General features: G+C 39.1%; 1 pseudogene; it reads left to right on the top strand.

Annotated features, from left to right (window-relative positions):
• The window catches only part of LOC122347532, a 663,620-nt pseudogene that overhangs the window by 242,944 nt on the left and 399,422 nt on the right, over positions 1-21,254 (top strand).

Here is a 21,254-nt window from a genome sequence, read left to right as displayed (position 1 = left end):
GTCCACGGCGGTGGGTGCAATGCTCCTGCTTGCAGTCTGCTGCTGAAGGCAGTGGGTGCGTGGCGCGTCTAGTGGGAGTGGTCCACGGCGGTGGGTGCAGTACTCCGGCTAGAGCAGTCCACTGTAATAACAGCATGTGTGAACGACCGTCGCTGGCGGAGCTGTCCACGGCGGTGGGTGCAAAGCCCGGCTTTGCGGTCTGCTGCTAAAAGCAGTGGGTGCGAGTGTGCGTCTCTAGCGGAGCGGTCCACGGCGGTGGGTGCAGAGCTCCGCTTAGAGCAGTCCACTGTAATAGCAGCATGTGTGAACGACCGTCGCTGGCGGGAGCTGTCCACGGCGGTGGGTGCAAAGCTCCGACTTTTGCGGTCTGCTGCTAGAAGCAGTGGGTGCGAGTGTGCGTCTCTAGCGGGAGCGGTCCACGGCGGTGGGTGCAGGGCTCCGGCTTAGAGCAGTCCACTGTAATAGCAGCTTGTGTGAATGACCGTCTCTGGCGGGAGCTGCCCACGGCGGTGGGTGCAGAGCTCCGGCTTTGCGGTCTGCTGCTAGAAGCAGTGGGTGCAAGTGTGCGTCTCTGGCGGGAGTGGACCACGGCGGTGGGTGCAATGCTCCTGCCTGCGTTGGCCACTGCGGTGGCAAGTTTGTATACCGTCATCTACGGCGGGAGCGGTCCACGGCGGTGGGTGCAATGCTCCTGCCTGTGTTGGCCACTGCGGTGGCGGGTTTGTATACCATCATCTACGGCGGGAGCGGTCCACAGCAGTGGGTGCAATGCTCCTGCCTGTGTTGGCCACTACGGTGGCGGCGTTTTGTATGCCGTCATCTACGGCGGGAGCGGTCCACGGCGGTGGGTGCAATGCTCCTGCCTGTGTTGGCCACTGCGGTGGCAGGTTTTGTATACCGTCATCTCTACAGCGGGAGCAGTCCACGGCAGTGGGTGCAATGCTCCTGCCTGTGTTGGCCACTGCGGTGGCGGGTTTGTATATTGACGTGTACAGCGGGAGCGGTCCACGGCGGTGGGTGCAATGCTCCTGTCTGTGTTGGCCACTGTGGTGGCAGGTTTTGTGTGCTATTGTGTACGGCGGGAGCGGTCCACGGCGGTGGGTGCAATGCTCCTGCCTGTGTTGGCCACTGCGGTGGCAGGTTTGTATACCATGATCTACAACGGAGCGGTCCACGACGGTGGGTGCAATGCTCCAGCCTGTGTTGGCCACTGCGGTGGCAGGTTTTGTATACTGTCGTGAACAGCGGGAGCGGTCCATGGCGGTGGGTGCAGTACTCTAGCTAGAGTGGTCCGCTGTTAAGGCGGTGGGAGTGTATTAGCATCTACGGCGGGAGCGGTCCACGGCGGTGGGTGCAGTGCTCCTGCTTGTGTTGGCCACTGCGGTGGCAGGTTTGTATAGGGTCATCTACGGCGGGAGTGGTCCATGGCGGTGGGTGCGATGCTCCTGCTTGAGCTGGCCACTGCAGTGGCGAATTTTGTATATGGTCATTTGCTGCGGGAGCGGTCCACGGCGGTGGATGCGATGCTCCTGCTTGGCATTGCCACTCCTGTGGCAGATTTTGTATACGAACGTCTATAGCGGGAGTGGTCCATGGCGGTGGGTGCGATGCTCCTGCTTGAGCTGGCCACTGCAGTGGCGAATTTTGTATATGGTCGTTTGCTGCGGAGCGGTCCACGGCGGTGGATGCGATGCTCCTGCTTGGCATTGCCACTCCTGTGGCAGATTTTGTATCTGACGTCTATAGCGGAGCTGACCAGGGCGGTGGGTGCAATGTTCCTGCTTGGTATGTCCACTGTGGTGGCAGATTTTGAATATGGCTGTTTATAGCGGGAGCCGTCCAGGGCGGTGGGTGCGATGTTCCTGCTTGGTGTGGCCGCTGCGGTGGCGGATTTTGTATTTGGTCGTATACAGCGAGAGCTGGCCGTTGTAGAAGGAGTGATGACGTGCCTTGGGTGATCCCCTGCGGGGGTGGTAGGTTTGGAGTTCTGTTGGGACTGGTTAGGGTCTGGAGGGCTTTTTTGATGAGTGACTGGTCTGAACGAATGTAGCTTTTGTATGCGTTAGAAGACCAGCGGCCGAGGGTTTGGATTTGCTGTTGGGAGAGACCTTTCTCTGCTGCAGTGGTGGCTGCCCTATTCTGAAGGAATGTGTGGAGAAATTTTTTGATGGGATTCCGGAGTAAGATAGGACTGATTTGAGGTGCTTTTGGAACCAGAATCGAGATACGGGGTGGTTGGAATCATCTGTGAACAGAGGGTCGAGTGGAGTTTTAGTTTGGGATTTCCTGTATTGGAGGAAAGCTAGAAGTGTTTGAAGGGGAAAAGTAGGAGTTTGGAGGTTAAAAATATATATGAAATGCCCATTTTTGGTCTGGTCCGTTTTACTTTGTTTGATGAAAAAGGATACGGTTTCGTGGTCTCTGATAGATAGGTCGGAAATAGTGGGGTGAATATTTGGGTCGAATCTGGAGTTGACTGTAAATTCTGAACATCTGAGGAAACCGAAAAAGGCCAGAATGAACATTGCATCGAGAGTGCGAGCAGTATGGATAGAAGAGTAGCCTCTGCGGAGGGTGGATATGCATTTTGAGAGAATTTCGAGGGTGATGGGCATCCTTGAGTCGGATCGGGAGGATGCCTTCTTTGGATGCCCTTGATTAAAAGTGAAGTCTGAGCATTGGTTATTTGAGGTGAGGCGATGCCGTGGATGAGTTTATGGAAAAACTGGATACCACTCAAGTAGCCCTTAATAGAACTGACTTGCAGGTTTTTTGAGGTGTTAAGAAAGGAGATGAAAGAAGTGATGGATAGCAGGGAAAAATCAGGGAATTGGAGGTTATACCTTGCCTGGAAAGATTTAAAGCATTTCCAAGCGGTCAGGTAAGATTGCAGGGTTCTGTGAGAAACTGCTTGTAGGATTGAGTCGAGGAGGCTTGAGGAGGGACCTTAAGGATGGTTCGCTGGAATATTAGTTGTGAAAAGAGAAGCACCTGGGTTGCATAGGGTTCCGCTTCTGGTGCCAGCATCCTGGATTTCTGCAAGGATCTGTGCTTTGATGGAATTGGGGACGGGGGTGGGGTCCGGTGCGGCGGCATTTGAGGGCATAGGAAGAGGGTTAGCAGTGGATACTGAGAAAGGGTGGTGGGCGATGGGAGAGTTGGCGGGGGGGTAACTCATGGGAGCTACTTGTGGGGTGGGTTGGGGCTCACGGCGGCTATGGCAGGGGATCTAGGGGAAAAGAGTGGAAAAGATAGGGAGGTAAAGAAGAATAGGTGTGTGAAGATGGTGGGGGTCTTGAACCTGGGTTCAGACTGGTAGCAGAAAAATAGGGGAGGAGGAGGAATAGGAGGTGGTACGGCTGGGATCGTCAGTGGAGGCATCTGTGTGCCTGTGCTGGCACCTATGGCTGGCTGGGCTGTGGGAACAGAAATGGACGAGTTAGGTCCTGGAGGAATAGGAGAAACTTGAGGCTGGTAAATAACGGACAGTGGATTGGGGGCTGGTTGCCAGGCATGGTCGGGAGAGACTTGGGCAGAGTACTGTTGGTGTGGGTTCAACTGATCCAATGAACAGAGTGGGTACAGGCTAGGCTGATGGCTTGTGGGGCTGGAGCCGTGGTGCTTGCTGCGTGGGTTGTTTGCTGGAAACTGGAGGAAGAGCTGCTGGTGTTTGGGTCCTGGGCTTTGCTAGCAGTAGCTGGAAGCCTTCTGCCGCCTCCTGGTGGGCGGAGGCTTAATACGGTGCAGATGCTGACTTCTCGGGTCTTCCCCTGGGAGAATTACGGCTTCTTCTAGTTGTTTCCTTTCTTTTGGCTGGAGGAGAAATGTTTGGCAAAGCTGCGCCTGTTTGATAAGTCGAGTACAGCGAGAGAAGCTCGGCTTTGTTAGCGCGGCGGGAGAACGGAATGTTCGCGTTTGCGAGTGCTTGACGCAAAGCCGGAATTGTCCATTTTGTTGCGGATGGAGCGGAAGAAAAGGCTGCACGGTAGGGAGAAGCTGGGAAGCTTGAGGACGTCTGGCAGGTGGAGGCGAACGTGATCTTAATCGCGTTGGCGAAAGGATAGTCACTCGCGTTAGTTTTCTGCCTCTGGCGAAGCCGCGCGCTCGTTTGAAGTTCGGGCGGGGCGTTAGCGTGCTTGCTCAGCGGAGTCGTGGAGGGCTCGGTGTCCTCGATTTCGTGGGTTTCTGGCGATTGGTCTTGTTCGGACATGCTGGATACCATGCTCGGAAACGAGATATCGAGGTAAGAAGCTTGTGCGAATTTATAGTAGGCTTCTCTTGCTCTGGTTGGATAATTGCGTGATTAGGAAACGAGAAGCCAGCCGCGTTAATTATCAGTGCGTGCTCCTCCCGAAATTTGTTTATAGCTAAACATCATGTATTTATAAGTATATATGCATATTCATATAAATCCTATTTATTATATAAATGTAACATATTTTTTCCTAACTATGTATGTATGTGTGTGTGTATATATATATATATATATACACATAATAAATATACACAGTACACACACATATGTTATGTAAATGAAAACATTTATTTTGGATGTAATCGCGATTAAAAATACCTTTTGGAATTGATTGGTCATTAATATCAATTTATTCACCATTGTTTTTGAGCAAATACATTATTTGTGAATAGTTTTGTAGTGCATACGCTCAAATCATCTAGGAATTTCATATCAGAACAAAATCATATCAATTTCAAAAAGAACGACAAAACGTTCATAAAAAAACTAATATTGCATAATAAGACATTTCTAAGCCATTTTTGTTTGCTGGTTATTTTTGACTTGGACAAGATGGGTTTGGTTCAAAGAAAAGAAGATCCTCAACACGTCCGCAACAGAACATGAGAGGTCAAAAAAGACAAAAATTTCCAATGCTTCTAGGACTAAGTAGTTAGCGTGGCACTGTTGTTCCCTACTGCTTGTAACTTCACCATCTGGCTTCAAAAAATATATTTTTCCATTAACCATTAAAAAAACAAGCCAAAATATCTTTTTAAAAAGGCACCTTGATTAAATTGTGGGAAAAAAAGTACAAAGGCTCCAACGAACCACCAAATCTATTTGTCTTTTCAGTACATGATCATTGGCATTCAGTTCTCATTGGCACTTCTTGGCTTTATGTCTTATGCAACCTCTTGAAATAATCATCACAGCAATGGACCACATACAAACCCAGCATCTGCCATGAAAATAATTCCAACTGAAAATGTGTGAGTCTCCAACAAAAGAGGTCCCGATCTCCCAAATTTAAAAGAAAGCTAAACCGAAGCCATTCAAAACAGTTTGAAAGCGGAGGAAAGTGAAAAATGACCTAGTTCTACCATAAACCAGGTCCACTTGCTGCATCAGCTTCTTATGCATAACCTAGATTGCATATCCAAAGCCTCCTGCTTTTCCATTTATGGATCAGTAGTGTGTTTATACACATCAAAGCAGGACACAAACACCTCAGATGTGAAGCTGAAGCAAATATGTCACCGAATTAAAAAGAAAATGAACATGCTAATATTTCTACCTCTGCTGATCTTATCCTAGCAGGGAGCTGGTATTAGTCATTACATCTATAGGGTCTTCAAAGGCTGAGTGTTCATTTCGTCCTCCAGCAGGGTGCTTTTATGTCCAACCTCCTTCAGTTCAAAACCTCCCCAAACGTAGTGAGACTTGCACTTTGATTAAAAGAAACTCTACTGACTGAAAATAGAGGTAAGGCAATCAAGAAGTATGCTGTCAGTGGGACTGAACAAGAAAAGTGGACCCAGTCAAGTTCACTAACAAGTAAAGAACAGAGTACACTGTGCTACTGATGTAGGAAAAATACATTTTTGGTATATTATAGCATACTATATAATATAGTTGGGTATATTATTGTCACGGTTGCAATGAAGGCACAAAAACTGAAAGCTCACAATTAAAAGTATTTTGAATCCACAGACAGAGGCAGGAACCACACGTATCCGCGCGTGAAATTATTTTTTTTATAATTCTTTGTAAGAAAAATGTAATTGTAATGTAATTTTAATTTCCATAATGATACTTGGATAGCCTCATTGCATATAATGCGTATCAATACTTGCTTTGCCTCATTGCATATAATGCCTACTATTAAAAAAAACTATATGCAGTTCATATTATACGGTATTCATTAACTATATACTGTATTTTGATTATTCAGCTAATTTTCTATTCTGGACCTATTGCCAGTTCATCACAGTGCATGCTGGGATTACCTTCTTCACAAAGAATACAAGTGAGCTGCCTTAAATGTAGCTGTTATAAGGTATCTTAGGAGGTAGGATAATTAAGTCGCCCACCTTTGAAACAGCCTTTGTGTCAAAATGCTGCCTACAGAGGCATCTCATTAGGTTCAGGAACTAAGCTCGTGATTTTAAGGAGGTAGCTGGTAATAGTAGACTAAAACAAACTTCTTATAGGATTGTGCAAACTCAGCAGCTATGGCCCACAGTTATGATATAATCCTGATCTCCCGGTCTGCACGTCGCACAGCAGGAGATAAAAAGCTATCTGTGCTGCTTTGTTATTCATATCACCTCACTGTTTCCAATAGACACAGGGGACAACTATTCTGTTCCAACCAAAATGCCATGTGCATTGGGCTGCATACAGCTAAAGGAAGAGAAGACAGTGTGCTTTTCTGCATTTTTCAGAGCACAAGGTAGAGCCTGAAACCAAAGTGCAAAGAAAGTGAGTCTTGAAAAGGACTCTTAAGGGAACACTTTGAAATATTGCTGAATAACAGTTACACTGCACAAATAAAGCCATATACTGCAATGCATAAACAAACATTTCTGTAAAAAAAAAAAAAAAAAAAAAAATATATATATATATATATAATTTATTTATTTATTTTACTAATAAAAATACCCAAAATATTTATGCAAAAATATATTAAGTATTAATGGTAACAATATGGTTTATTAGTTAACAAGATTAGTAAACATTAACTAAGAATGAACAATACTTCTACAGCATTTATTAATCTTAACGTTAATTTCAGCATTATTAAAATCACACGTTGTGTTTGTTAACGTTAGTGAATGCATTGTGAACTAACATGAATAAACAATGAACAACTGTATTTTCATCAACTAACATTAACAAAGATGAATAGATCATTTCATAAATGCATTGCTAATTTTTTGTTCAGTTAACAAATGACACTTTATTGTAAAGTGTTACCATAATAATAATTTCATAAATTCAGCAGATGTCATTTAAGTGCAAAAACATTTAATTTCTATTAGGTGTATACGTGTAAATGTACACATATAATGTATATAAAAATATTTTTCAAGGTGCTAAATAAAACAAGGATTACTGGAGTATGTTTTACAATAAAAATCTACTTCAGTTTTTCCAAATTCCACATTTAATTCAGCGTGTTATTAACTATTTGTGAAATGCAGCAATTATTGAGTAAAAATAGTTTCTAGACTATTTTGTCCCCAGTGTATGAGGGGAATTAGCACTGCTTAATTCATGCTGTATTTCATGGTGACCTCAACTGTAATCAGCGCTTTCATGTGATGTACTTTGATCTGGCGTCCAGAAGGATGTTGACTAGAAACCTTGCCAATTTCAAAATAGATGGGCCAATGTGAGCCTAGATAGAAGTGTTATAGCCTGCTCTTTATGCCTGTAGTTACTCCTTATTGAAAAGTTAATAACACTGAAAATCTGACAGCAAACAAAAGTGCAGATGTCAAATATATAACAGTAATTTAGGCCTATTAAACTGTTTTTAAAGAGTTAGGGCTTTATTCAACACTTTCTTCCCTCAGTTTTTTGACACACGTCCACGTGAGTACCACAGTGCTGTAATATATGATAAAAGGTATGCAAGTTCAAAATATGAGGTGATTATGTGCTTTATTGATGAGAGTTGAATACCATTCTGTGTGACCTTAAAGACATACTAAAGGCAAAGGTAAACATTGTTTGCCTCAGATCTTGAAAATAAATGAAAGGGTTACTCCACCGCAAAATGAAAATGTACCCTCACTTACCCTCGTGTCGTTCCAAACCCGTAAAAGCTTTAATCGTCTTTAAGATATTTTGGATGAAAACCAGGAGGCCTGTGACGGTCCCGTTGACTGCCAAGTAACGAACACTGTCAAGGATCAGAAAAGTTTAAAAGACATCATCAGAATATTTCATCTGTTGTCAGTGGTTCAATGCAACGTTATAAAGTGACGAGAATACTTTCTGTATACAAAGAAAACAAAAATATTGACTTTATCAATTCAGTGCAAAATCGATTACGTATGCTGTTCTGTGTGAGTCGCAAAACAAGGTCACGTTTTCTATGAGCGTTTACTCTTTGGTTTGAGAGAAAACAATGCATCGCTGTATCGCGGCTAACAGAGCTTTTATGGGGTTGGAAGAACATGGAGGTAAGCAAGTAGCACTTTTAATTGGCTGCAATATTTGATTTATGACATTGATTGCCAGTAGGTGGCAACAAATGACGAACTCGAACCGCTGGTTCTGATTCAATCAGTAAATGAGTAATTACAAATTATTCGTTCAACTGACACGCTCAAAAAGCTGATTCATGTCATGAACGAAACATCACGGTGTTTTTCAAAGGCACGTTAATTCTGCTTTAACTTAATTCGAAACAATTTTCATTCGTGCAACGAAAATGGCCAAAGTAGCCCGATTGAGTATTTGGCCTAAAATGTAAACTAGATGTATGAAATCCGATTGCTGTTGCTTAAGTTCCTCTCAAGTCGTTTCAGATTATAAAGCGACACCGACTGCAGACTCGCACTTTGAAGAAGAGAACACTGTGGGACTCTCTCACATGGGACACTCGGTTCCCTGAAGTGGTTTGTTTATCCATCTTGTCCTTGACGATTTTGCTCAACAGCAGGATTTGGAGCCTCTTCAGGTAATCCAGATCCAGGTGAGTGTCTAAATGATGTTTTGGCTCTCAGATGTCTCTTTAAGCCTCAAATGACTCCTGACGTTCTACAAAAACCTCAATCATCTTTCAGTGAGTCAACATGCTGTAAATGTCTTTTCAAATTGTTCTATGGTATACTTTCACACATTCGCATACATGCGCTATATACAAATATAGTCGATCACTCATGAGATCACTTTGCACACGCAGTGATTCTAGTGAACAGTTCATTTCATAGCGTTTAGTAATCTTTAGTAACGGATCGTTAGTGGTCAAGTGATTGTCCCATCACTTTAGGACTAGTACATTCATCCAATTAAAAAATGAGTCCCTTGGCACAAACAGGCTGATCTGAATACAAACCGTTATCTTAATTCAGCACATGGTTTGGTTATTTCAGTCCTTGTCTCAATTATCACCTTGCAGAAAGTAATTAACTTCAAGCCAGTTGTTTGCACTTTCTTTTCATGGACTGGCTATCTTTCGCAAATCTCTGAGAGGAAACTCCCCAGCCCCGATCGGATCGATACAGCCGTGGCTTGTTTTGTAACAACACATGCACTTTCAAGAGGTTGTGACCAAGGTCACCTTAATCAATAAATTATCTAGCCATCCCCCTGGCGTGATCTTGAGATAGCATTTTCCTCACAGACCTGTCAGAATCGATGAAGGCCTGGTCAGCAGCTTGTGGATGTCACGGTCTCAGCCCTCTTGAAAGGCAATGCACTGAATGAGAAACTATGCATTATGCAATTATGTTATTATAAAATGCAAGCGATATTTTTTTCATGCTGTTTGAATCTTGTGTGATGGATCGCTAGTTACATTTACTCATCTCACTTGCACGAAAACAGATTCAGTGTTAATTAATATAAATAAAAACAGTGCAAATTAGCAAAATAGTGTAATGCACATTAAGAGTATGATACAAAAATGTTGTAATCTCCTTTTTTTTAACTAACGTTTTTGCTGCTGACCAATATAAATTAAAGCAATATAAATGATAACAACACTTACAAGTTACTTTCTAGGAGCAATGCAAGTTTAGTGCATGTTTAAAATTATTTCAAATTGCTTATTAGCATGCATATTGCTAGACTATTAGTCATTTATTAGTGCTAATTAAGCACATATTAACGCCTATATTTCACATGACCTTATTTTACATCCCTAATCCTACCTAATACCTAAATTTAAAGACTACCTTACTCAAATTAAAGAATTTATTTACAGAAAAAGTAGTTAATAGTTAACAAGTATTACCTATTCTAAAGTGTTACTGCTTTTATTGTTGGGGTTAAAACATATGATGCAGTGTAATACAATGTTGACTGGGAGGTGAAAAAATAAATGTTCCTAATGGCATGTAGTATCTTATTTGATGTTTACATTTTAACATTATTAAAAAAAAAAAACTAAAAACTAAATATTTATAATATCAATAAAAAAATACTCTTTTGTTTGCTTTATCAAAATCAAACAATTCACAACAGAAAGACATTAGAAATTAATTTGAAAGTATAATTTATTTGCTAAAAATGTATCATTTAGCAATCAGACTACAGAAAGCATGAAGTAGAGTTTTTTCAGCAAAGTTTTGGTCATATCACTAATTTAGTACAGCCACCATTTATTTATTAACAATAAGGAGACTTTTTTTTTTTATTTATTCTTTAAAATTCAAAATTCGCTTCAAAACGATGAAGCAAGTCACATTTGGTTGCTATTTTTTTCATTGGTAAGGCCTTATTTGGAAGTTTGCTCAACGAAGTTGCTTAAGTTAAACGCACTGCAAACGCCAATGAAGTACGACCACGCCACCTGTTCGGCGCGCTATGTTTGATTTATTTTGATTCTGAATTAGCATTTGTAGGACATCAGGGATTTTCTTTACGCCGACAAAATTGATAAAACCTCCAAACTGTCAGATTGGAAAATTGGTTTTTACATTTCAAGAATTGAAAATTACAAACAGATGCTTACTGCGTTACACAGGCTGAAGGATTTACATCAATAGCAATTCCCATTTGATGGACATTTTCATCGCTGAAATTGACAGGCCACCAAGAAACTCGACAACCTGGCATCTCAAGTCACAAACCTTCAATAGATTAGACTAGAGGTAATGAATCAGAAATTTCAAATGGTGTCAAATATTGAATGGCATAAAGCACAATGCCATCTTAGGCAAACATGTTGTTGTTTTGCCTCATTCTGACATGTAAAAGAAACCCGTAGATGCTGACTAAATGTCTGCATGCTGGCCATTGTGTTTCTCGCAATAGGTGCACCGACAGGTGGAGTTTTGGATAATCATGGGGTTAAACGCAGAAGAAAAAAGAATGTTTAATGATGCAGAGAGTCACTTTAGGTTTAAATAGCTCTTGTGGTTTGAGGCGACCTTCTCCAGTCAGAAACATAGACCGAAACACTACAAAATATAGTTTAGGTTATACAAAAAGTATTTTAAATGATATTTTACCGGTTTGATAAATGTATAAAATAACAATATGCACACACAGGCCAACCTCATGCTAGTATGACCTGAATATTTCACACGTGTAGATATTTGTCCACCCTGTTACACAATGTGTGTGTTTTTTTTTTATTGCAATGTGTAACAGGGTGGACCATAACAGATTGAGTGTTTTAAGCTAACGGAGCCCATTACCAGCTATTAAAGAACAACATCTCAGCAGAAGATTAGGAATACTTTTGATAGATGCCTTATGTATAAAAAAAGAAATAAACCAGGATTTTCGTGTCTAGTATAAATTAATGAAACGGGTTGAAAACTGAGCAAAAGAGATACAAGTTTACGACTGATAAGCCTACTTTGTTCTTGGAGTTGCTTTCCTTCTAAGAAAATGATGTAACTTCTAGCAAGCCATGTGATTTAGAGCATAGGTTTTAAAAGGATAGTAGCAACAACTTGGAGAAACTGGAGTTTGAGAGACATAAACTAATTTAACCTTTTTACATATTTACAAAATATAAGTATCACAATATATTATGTATTTACTAACATTCAAAATGCTAATTTAAGTCGGTCCGACTTGAGGACCTACCCGATCTCACCCCCTCACTTCCTGTCAATTCTCATCCGTCCTATCATAATAAAGGCAAATAATTGCAATAAATATATAACCTATATTTCAAAGTGAAGTTGAGAAACATAGGGGACGTGGGATTGAGGACATGAGAATATATCTGTCAAATCTTTTGTTTTAATTCTTAATTTCCAATCATTATGAATTTGTGCTAATGGGCTACATATATTTACATATATTCAACCATGTGGCATTAAAACTAATTAACATTTTATGTAAAATATTCAGTGTTGCCTCATTGGGATATAAAATGCAGCAGACATTTGGAATGACCCATTTGCTCATTTCCAAGTCAAAACACAAACAGCAACAGTAACATAACGATTAGAACTGTCCAAAAAATCACAGAAATTACACTTCCAATAGCACACTAGGTGGCTATTTTCTTGACATGCCTCATTACACAGTGATTTGAGGGAGCAATCATTCTTGAACTTGTAAGAATGAATTTATCTTTTTGTATACTGTATTTATCCATACTTAATTTGCATGGAAATACCGAAGCCAAGTTTACTCCCCGTGTATATTACTAAGAAAGAAAACAGCGGGAAATCTATAATTACAGCCGAAAAAGAAAAAATCTACTTTTGTGTTTGTGCAGCTCTAAATGAGAAAACTAATGATTTTCATGGAACAAATAGTATAGATTAGTGGGCGAGCAAAAGGTTGAACATTTCAGTCCCATTAGGTGGGGGGAGGGGATACATAACCTATAACCGTTGCGTGCTTGTGCAAGCCACTTAACCCTAGACTGCTCCAGGGGGACAACGTGGTGCCTGCTTTACAGCGATGTTGGGAAATTTGTGGAAACAAATTCTTCCGGCCTTGAATCTGTGCCGTGCGGCAGTCTAGATTCCAAAACTGCAAGGTTCATTTTGTCATGGCTATTTGAGATTAGCGAGTGCGCGTGCATGTTGGGAAACTGATAAACGCCCATTATTTGGCACCTTCGAAATTCAAAAACTAAAGTTTAAAAAGTTTTTAAAGTCGTAACACATCAGCATTCCAAAGTGAGCCGGAATTTCAAAGGACATTTCTTTAGGACTAAGATAAAGCTGAAAAACTGATATCTAGCCATGACACCGCATTGAGAATCATTAATTCAAGCATAGACAGTTCACTCCAGGCCGCCTTTACTGTCAGTCTGCGGGGACAACACAGGGATAATTGCAGTCCTAACTCAAACAGGGAAGACAATATAGCCTGTGTGTTTCTCTGTGTATTGTTTGCATCTTGTAGATCATAAACATATTCACTTAAACATAACTCAGTTGGAGAAATGTATAGAGACGTGAGGATATGGCCAAAATGAAAATTCTGTCATATACTTAGAGTCACATCATTCTAAACCAATACAGAAGACATATTGGATTACAGGAGATGGAAAAACAATATGGAAGACAGGAGGTTTAGCAAAATGTTCACGCTGCTCTTTTCCATAAAGTGACAGGTGACCCAGGGATATCTGCACTCATTTAGTCCACCCTAAACTTTTGGTTGCAAGCTCTAATCTCAAAATCCAACCGATGTTTAGAACCACACCTACATTTTGTTCTTTTGCTATCACGATCTCTCAATTTCAAATTATTTTCTACTGAAATTGTTTATATATATAACTCAAAAATGTGTCATTTCCATCCAGATCTGAAAAAAATCATTCACATAAGCATTTGAGGTAATTAGATCAACAAAAATCACATCTACAGCTTCTACAGCTCAGTTCACAGTCAGACCATATGGGGTGCATGACACTCCGTGCCCTACATCAGTGACTTATGGTCCAATTAGTATCTTCAGGCCTTGACAGGAATTCTTTGAGACTTTGAGTACCAAAATATATGGCCCAGGTGAAAGTGTAGACCACGTCCCCTAAGCATAATGATGATATACGGCTCACAATGGAAAAAATTGGCAACCCATCATTGGGTCACTTTCATTCAAAACCCTTTGGGAAACACAACTGGAAATGCTAGCTCGTCCTTCCCACCTGCCAATATACAGTTAATTCCCTTGGACTTTAGCTTAGCACGATGCTAAGATCATAATTAGACACTAATAAGCACTATTTATTGTGCGTTTGGTCTTAATCTTTTGTCAGTTCCTCCTGTGTCGTATCCCGTTCAGCTGACTGATTCTCCGGACTCGTGGCCGTCTTTTCTCTGGTTTTAGTTCCATTTCACTGAGAGGACGACGTGAACTAGGTCCTTGTGGATTCCCTTTGCTGTTCCTGGATTTTCTACACTGAGACTATTTACTTCCTGAGAACTGCCATATTATTCTTTGTCAATAAACTCTGTCTTTAACCGCACTTGAATCCTCTTAGTCTGGCGTGACAACCTAGTCTCATAAAAATATATACCTCATTCTTTGGAAACTGCAGTGATATGTCCTTGTTGGTACGTATTTTATGTCACCCGTGTACGTTTATGCCATGAAACAAGAACAATACAATAAAACTTTTACTTAATTTTTTTTAATACTTGTTAGCATTAAATACAATTTAAGATAATCAATTTTTTTCTAAATCGTGTCTGCCATCGAGGACTTTTCACTGAGCTCATCATAATGCATTTTGTCATTTTGCCATAACTGTAAAATAAATCATGCAGTGCCGCCCAATATGAAACTTTGAAACATTTTTGCACCTAGGATGCCTTAAAATACTATCTAGGCATGCAGAGCACACATTTTTGGACTACAGCCACAGATCCTATTTTGTCAATGTCAAATTATAGCGTGAAGACAAACACACATCTCTCTCTCTCTCTCTCTCTCTCTCTCTCTCTCTCTCTCTCAATATATATATATTTATATATATATATATATATATACACACAAGCATGCACGGCATACAGTCTATTGTATATAAGAGCTAAGCAGATTCTTAATAGATGGAAGGACCTCTAGTGTATCCAGAGCAGACAAGCAGTATTTGGGCTTCCATATGTCTGGTACTATTCTCTATGGCCACAAAAACCTCAAAGGAGCTATCTGTCTTCAAGTATTGTATCACATGGCTGGATGGTGACAAGAAACCGTTGGCTGTAGTAGACATGTGGCAGGCTGTTGTGAGACAGTCATGGGGATGGGGGGTGGAGATGTTGCTGACATGTCACTTTCTTTATACATACCATCACGTCTACAATATATTGTTAAAACTGGATCCTGCATAAACACGCATATTGCAATACGACAAAAAACTTGTACGTGTATATGTGTTAGTGCCGTGCATTCTCCACCACCGAAGAAAGAATAATGCATTCATGAACAGACTAACATTTTTTTTTTCTCCTAGGAAGCATTTAAAGTCAATCACAGTGAATGTTATTCAGCTGTAAAATTCATTGTGCGCACTTACGTTAATAGGATTGCGTGCACTCAAGAGTTTAATTTATGTTGTAAAGCGGAAGCTTGCTGACATGTGTCCTAACATTATGTCTTTTCTACATAAAACTACACTACGTATGCACTACATTATAGCATAGCATTTCACCCCGTAACCTTTAGCTCATTACAAATTACGGACTGAAGGCATGTCTGTAGAACTAAACAACCTTCAATTAATTACAGCGACCTCAAAAATTGTTAGCAACCTTTAGAAGTCTAAAAGTGTTTTCCCTAGGGAGCATAAAAGTAATCATTTTCGCAATATTATATTTATGAGCGCACACACCTCAGGACATGTTTGGCACTTCAAACATCAAACACAATGTTCTAAACGATGTGACAGAAGTGAGCGAACATTATTACGTACAAAATTAACGAACATTCTGTCTGTCAAAGGCAGAAAAGTTCACTTCACATTGGAGCTCGTGAATAAAGAGTATCAAGTATTTTTTTCTCTGAGGTGTAATATTATATTTATTATTAAATAGAACTATTTATTATGTAATAAATTATTTGTGTTCAATGTTCTAAAACTAGCAATTTAGTAAGAAACATTTGCTGGCATTTCTTTTTTTTTTTTTTCTCTGTTAAATTTAGAATATTCATATAAGGCATATTTTCTTTGCAATATTTATAATTTCATTCAATTCCCCAGTCCCCCACATTATTTTCCATCTATTTGCCGTTAGTAATATTCTGAAAAATGATTCTCATATTCTGATTATTTTTATCAGTAATCTCAGTATCTCAGTAATATCATCCTACAAAAAAATGACACTAATATGGTTGGAAACACAAGTACAATTAGCAAAATGATGCATGCTTATGTGTATTAGTGTGAAATATTCAAATCAAATTTTCTTTGTAATATTTGGAATTTAATTGAATCTCTTATAATAATATTCTGAAAGAAATAAAGAGTCTCAGTGATATCATCCAACAGAAAACCAATAGTACAAACAAAAACTAATTGGTAGAGGATTTGCTTTCCTCTTAAATATACACCCTGAAGTCATAATAAATACATATACATCTAAGTAATAAAAATATTAACATAGAATTGGTTAGAAATGATCAAATTGATTGTCAAACTGACACCATCATGCATGCAATGTTAAACTTTAGATATTTTAGATCTATTTATTTCCATCTTGTCAAGGTTCCATTTTACAAACGATCTTGCCATTGTATAAATAATTAAAAAACTTGAAATTGTGGACTATCACAAGAGCATATTTCTTAAAGTCACAAATAAGCCTTTTTAAAAGATATGTTTTAAAAACTACAACTATTCAACTACTCAAAGGTTACAGAACTTGAGTGGTGCTGCTTTGGTGAAAGACCCAGAGCTGAATGAGAAACGGTTCTCAAGGTTAGAATTAAAGTTTTATGTATCAGATTTTGCAGACCTCCTCATTCTATTGTTTTTGTTTTCAAAAGGTTTATTTTTGCTAAACTGCAATTACAGAAATATCTGTAAACTTTGGTGAAATCTGACTCTGAAATCGGTAGATCTGACCCTAAAGAGACGTGCTGACACATTTAAAATTCAATGCAAAATCCGCTAATGGAGTCAGCGAAGGTGATGTGATATAAAGAGATTTGGTTCGGAAACTTCAGAAAGATATTCAGGGTCATGTAACCACAACAGGAAAGGTTATTTTGAAATAAAGACAAATGCACCCTCTCATTTTTGTTTTGATGGAAGCCTGTACTGCAAAGGTTGAGCAATATTGCTCAAGATCTAACAACAGTGGCCATCCACTTAGTGGCCTTGCCCCCGGAAGTATTTTCCCAGTCTTTTCATTTAAAAACTTTAACGTGATATTTATTTTTTTATATATTTTTTTTAAATGTAGGCATGAACCAAACCAACCAAAATTAGAAGCTATGATATAGAGCTATGTGAAGTAGTGCTTTTTATGACGAATTAAGTATGTACACCATTAATCATTACTTATCTGGTGATTTTATTTAGTATACAAAAATATTTGAAGTGTGTAACAAAATATTTAGATATAATTACAGTAAAGAAAGAAAAAAGCTTACCGTACATGGTAAAACTATACATTTATAATTATACAGTAATTTGCTTTAAAAAAACAGTAAAAGACACTCCACTTGTTTTGTGGTATATTTTCAATTTGATTGCATTATTTCAGCATTGTGTGTTATCCTAATATTTATCTTCCTCTGTGTCCACGTGCACTTTTTCTTATGATTCGTCACATGGCATTCTACTGTATTTTGCCATTGGTATTATTAATGTATATGTTATATTAACCTACCATGGCTTAATGAAATCTACGGTTATATGCTGTAAAACGTACAGGCACACAATGTTCCATCTCGTAATGTCTGACATTGCATATTTACAGTAAATGTTTTCTGGCAACGACAGCTGCGGCATTGACTGTAAATTGAACAGGACACTTGCAATTTCTATTCCATGTTGGAAATTCTCTTTTAATTCCAACTGAAACTCACTTAAAAACAGTCTTCTTGAACTAAAATCAGAAACACTTACCACTGAATATCAGGGCTCACAGTAGGTCAGTTTTGAAAGGTTTGTAAACGTATATAGTAGCATAAAAAAAAATAAAAATCTATTTCTCTGAGGAAAATTACTGTGATTTTGGAGTGATGTGGTACTGTGATGTGGAGCCCTACTGCTGCACTCTTTTTTTTTAAGCTGTTTCAAGTTCAATTTGTTCTCTTTGCAACCACCAAAAAGCATTCTGTATATATAATATATTTAGCTTTTTGTGATAGAATCTGTTGATAAATTTGACAGTGTGATTTTAAGTCTTTTCAGAGATCATTAGTTCTGCTGCTATACACGGTTGTACAAAGTGAAAAAAATATGAAAAATGTCTTTCTTCCTGAGCTGATGGCCGTTCAGTCCAAATATTGATGATGCGTAACTGCGTTTTGTTTGCTGTCTGCACTATTTGATAAAATTGTGGCAGAACACTCTGTAAGTGGTAAATTGAAACAGCAAGTTGTCTATAAGGTCTATACTTAATGTAATTATGAGCTCAAAAAAAGCAGCACAGCAGTAGCTAATTATTGCTGAATAAAGCATTACTTCATAGAGTATAGATCTGAATAAATTTAAACGAAAGGTTGCTTGGGAAGAAAGGAAAAGTTGTACAAATGAGATATCCTCACCAGAGCAAAGCCCTTACAGTTGCCGCACAAAGACAAGGCCTTCTGGGACTTCTGTGTCTAGGTCAATGGGCAAATTGATCCCATAGAAAGGCTGCAGATTAAAAAAACAAAAAAACGTCTTTACCAGAATCACTCTTCGCTTTCAGGCTTGAAAGAAACGGATTTTGTGATCAATTAGCCTCCCCTCATTGCATGTGAATCAATTGGGGTTGGCATAGTTAAAAAAGCAGACTTCATGGCAGCAGCTTTTCTGCTTTTTTCATTTATCCTCTCGTCCTATACTCCCAGTAAAGTCGATGGATTCACAGCGTTCTCTGATGCACCTGTAAGTATATTGTGTAAGTGTCCTAAGACATAATCAGATTGATTATTCCCTATGAGTATAACATGACAAATTTTCTAGTAAAATGTATAGAATTACACAAAGAATCATGAAGTAACTTGATGAATTAAAATGAAACCTTTTGTTTCTAAAAATCATTTATTAGTGTACTATGATTATAACTTGAAAAGAACGTACCTTATTGCAGTCAATCTCACATAGTGGGCTGTCAAACGAATAAATGAACAAATATGTTTGAATGAATATATAAATAAGAATAGACAAATGAACACAGGTGGCAAACTATCAACAGTTTGTGGCAAACTATTTTGCAGCGTTCACATGTTGTTGCAAGTGATTTATTAAAATAGAAGCTAAGTTTCATAAAGTTGGTTACAAAATGCACCTACATTTTCCCAATGTTTTTGTTCAATGAAATAAAAATTTTCCCTATATATTTTATCATTGATGATTTATTTAAAGCAAGTCTAAAAATCTCGTCTCATGTTATAAGGGTCTTGTCACACTGCTAGCGTGCAACCATAGTTCCCCCTGAGGGAAAACCCAAACTGTGTCTTCTAGTGGACATCATGGGGATGCAGTACCCGTTCTCTTAAAGGAAACGTCTTGGGTTCTGTATGTAACGATGGTTCCTTTAGTGCAGTGGTTCCTAACCTGGGGGGTGTCAGTTTTCAAAGAGGGGATGCAGGAGTAGATATACTGTACTTTGAGGTCGGGCTGGGCGACAAAACGATAACTATAATTATTGCGATATAACCTTCCTCAATAAAAGATTGAAATATAGATATTCAATAAAAAATATTTAATTTAATGTTTATACACAAATTTGAACTCGCAGCATTGAATGTCTTAAAGTATTCAAATAAATGGTTCATTTTAATAAAACTCAAACCTTTCACCACATAAACATTTCATACAGATGTGATTCCACTGCTGTGTTTACTACAGGATGCAGTGTGAGCTCCTTAAAGGAAATATTGCATTTCAAAGTCAATTTTTGTAGTAGCTATAATAAATAAAAGCTTTTAAGTGCTCAAAACACCGTTTGGATCCTTTATAAACCATTTTAGTTGTCATTTTTAGTGCTACGGTATATCGATGTTCCTCCCACAGGTATAAGTTGTCTGTCGCCCGTCTCTCTTCACGGTGCAAATATTGATCATCGTCAACGCGCGGGTCAATTTTTCTCCATTTCACTCTTGCACTCCAGCCAGTTGTGCTGTGTCTGTCAAAAGGAAGGATGCCATCCACCAAGCTGTGCATTGTGGAAACATCTGAAGTGCCAGAAATATTTAACAGCCTGTTTATTTTGGTTATCAATGCTTCCCCCCCCCCATATCTCATGAGTCTTAAATAGCAACTGAGAGGCAGTAATTAGTGAGAAAAAGCTCTAAGGAGAGATAATTGGGTTTAGTAGACATAGTTACAAGGAAGTAGTTTAGTTGCAGGAATCTTGTGTCTGTCAGAGAGCCAATTAACGGCATCCGACTGGATCCGAAACATCCTTTGTAGAAACCAGCTGCAGAGTCGGCGCGTAGATGAGTTGCATTTATGTTTTGAAAATACATTGAGGGAGGCATAGTGGACGTTAAAGGTTATTTTGATGGAAGTGTAAGAAATTATGTGGACAGTAAAGGCTTTTAAAATGCTGTGTGCAACACTTACTCCTCTTCTTCTAGGATAAGGAAAGTTGGACAGTCTTGAGCTGCTTACATAATAAAATAGGCTTTAAGATTCAAGGAAGGCTTTACAGCATGGCAATAAATAACACATTTTGTGTCGCCTGGAAAAAAACGGACGTTTGCTATATTTGGAACACAGTACACCTGCTCAGATTCAGCTCATAAATTATACCAACTTGCCAGCTTGGCATTTTTATATGCTAGACTCACCTGGAAATGTCTAGACTCACCTGAACAGAGAATACATGTATGACACACATTTTTTCGGTCTTTAAAATGCTTATTTTTAGCGAATTAAACATGCTGCTTGTGAAACTATTATCATTTTGCAGCCCTCGTATCATTTCAGACTTGCATGGCTTACTTTCTAGCACTGAACATTTAGAAATATATTATTTACATTACATTATTTATATTATCATTATTTATTTATGCGCTCTTTTTTACAAATCAAAGCAACGACCTGGGTCTATCTATCCTAAATAGCAACACATAATATTAAAAACACCATGAAACACACAACTTGTAGTAAAATAATAGATAAAGTGCCATTAGACATAAAAATCCTTGCCGTTTGTCATTTACATTATATCAAGATTCGAATATTGAAAATGCAAAT

Source organism: Puntigrus tetrazona, chromosome 6 (genome assembly GCF_018831695.1).
Source record: "Puntigrus tetrazona isolate hp1 chromosome 6, ASM1883169v1, whole genome shotgun sequence".
Classification (NCBI taxonomy): Eukaryota; Metazoa; Chordata; class Actinopteri; order Cypriniformes; family Cyprinidae; genus Puntigrus; species Puntigrus tetrazona.
This window is presented reverse-complemented; position numbering and strand designations above follow the sequence as displayed.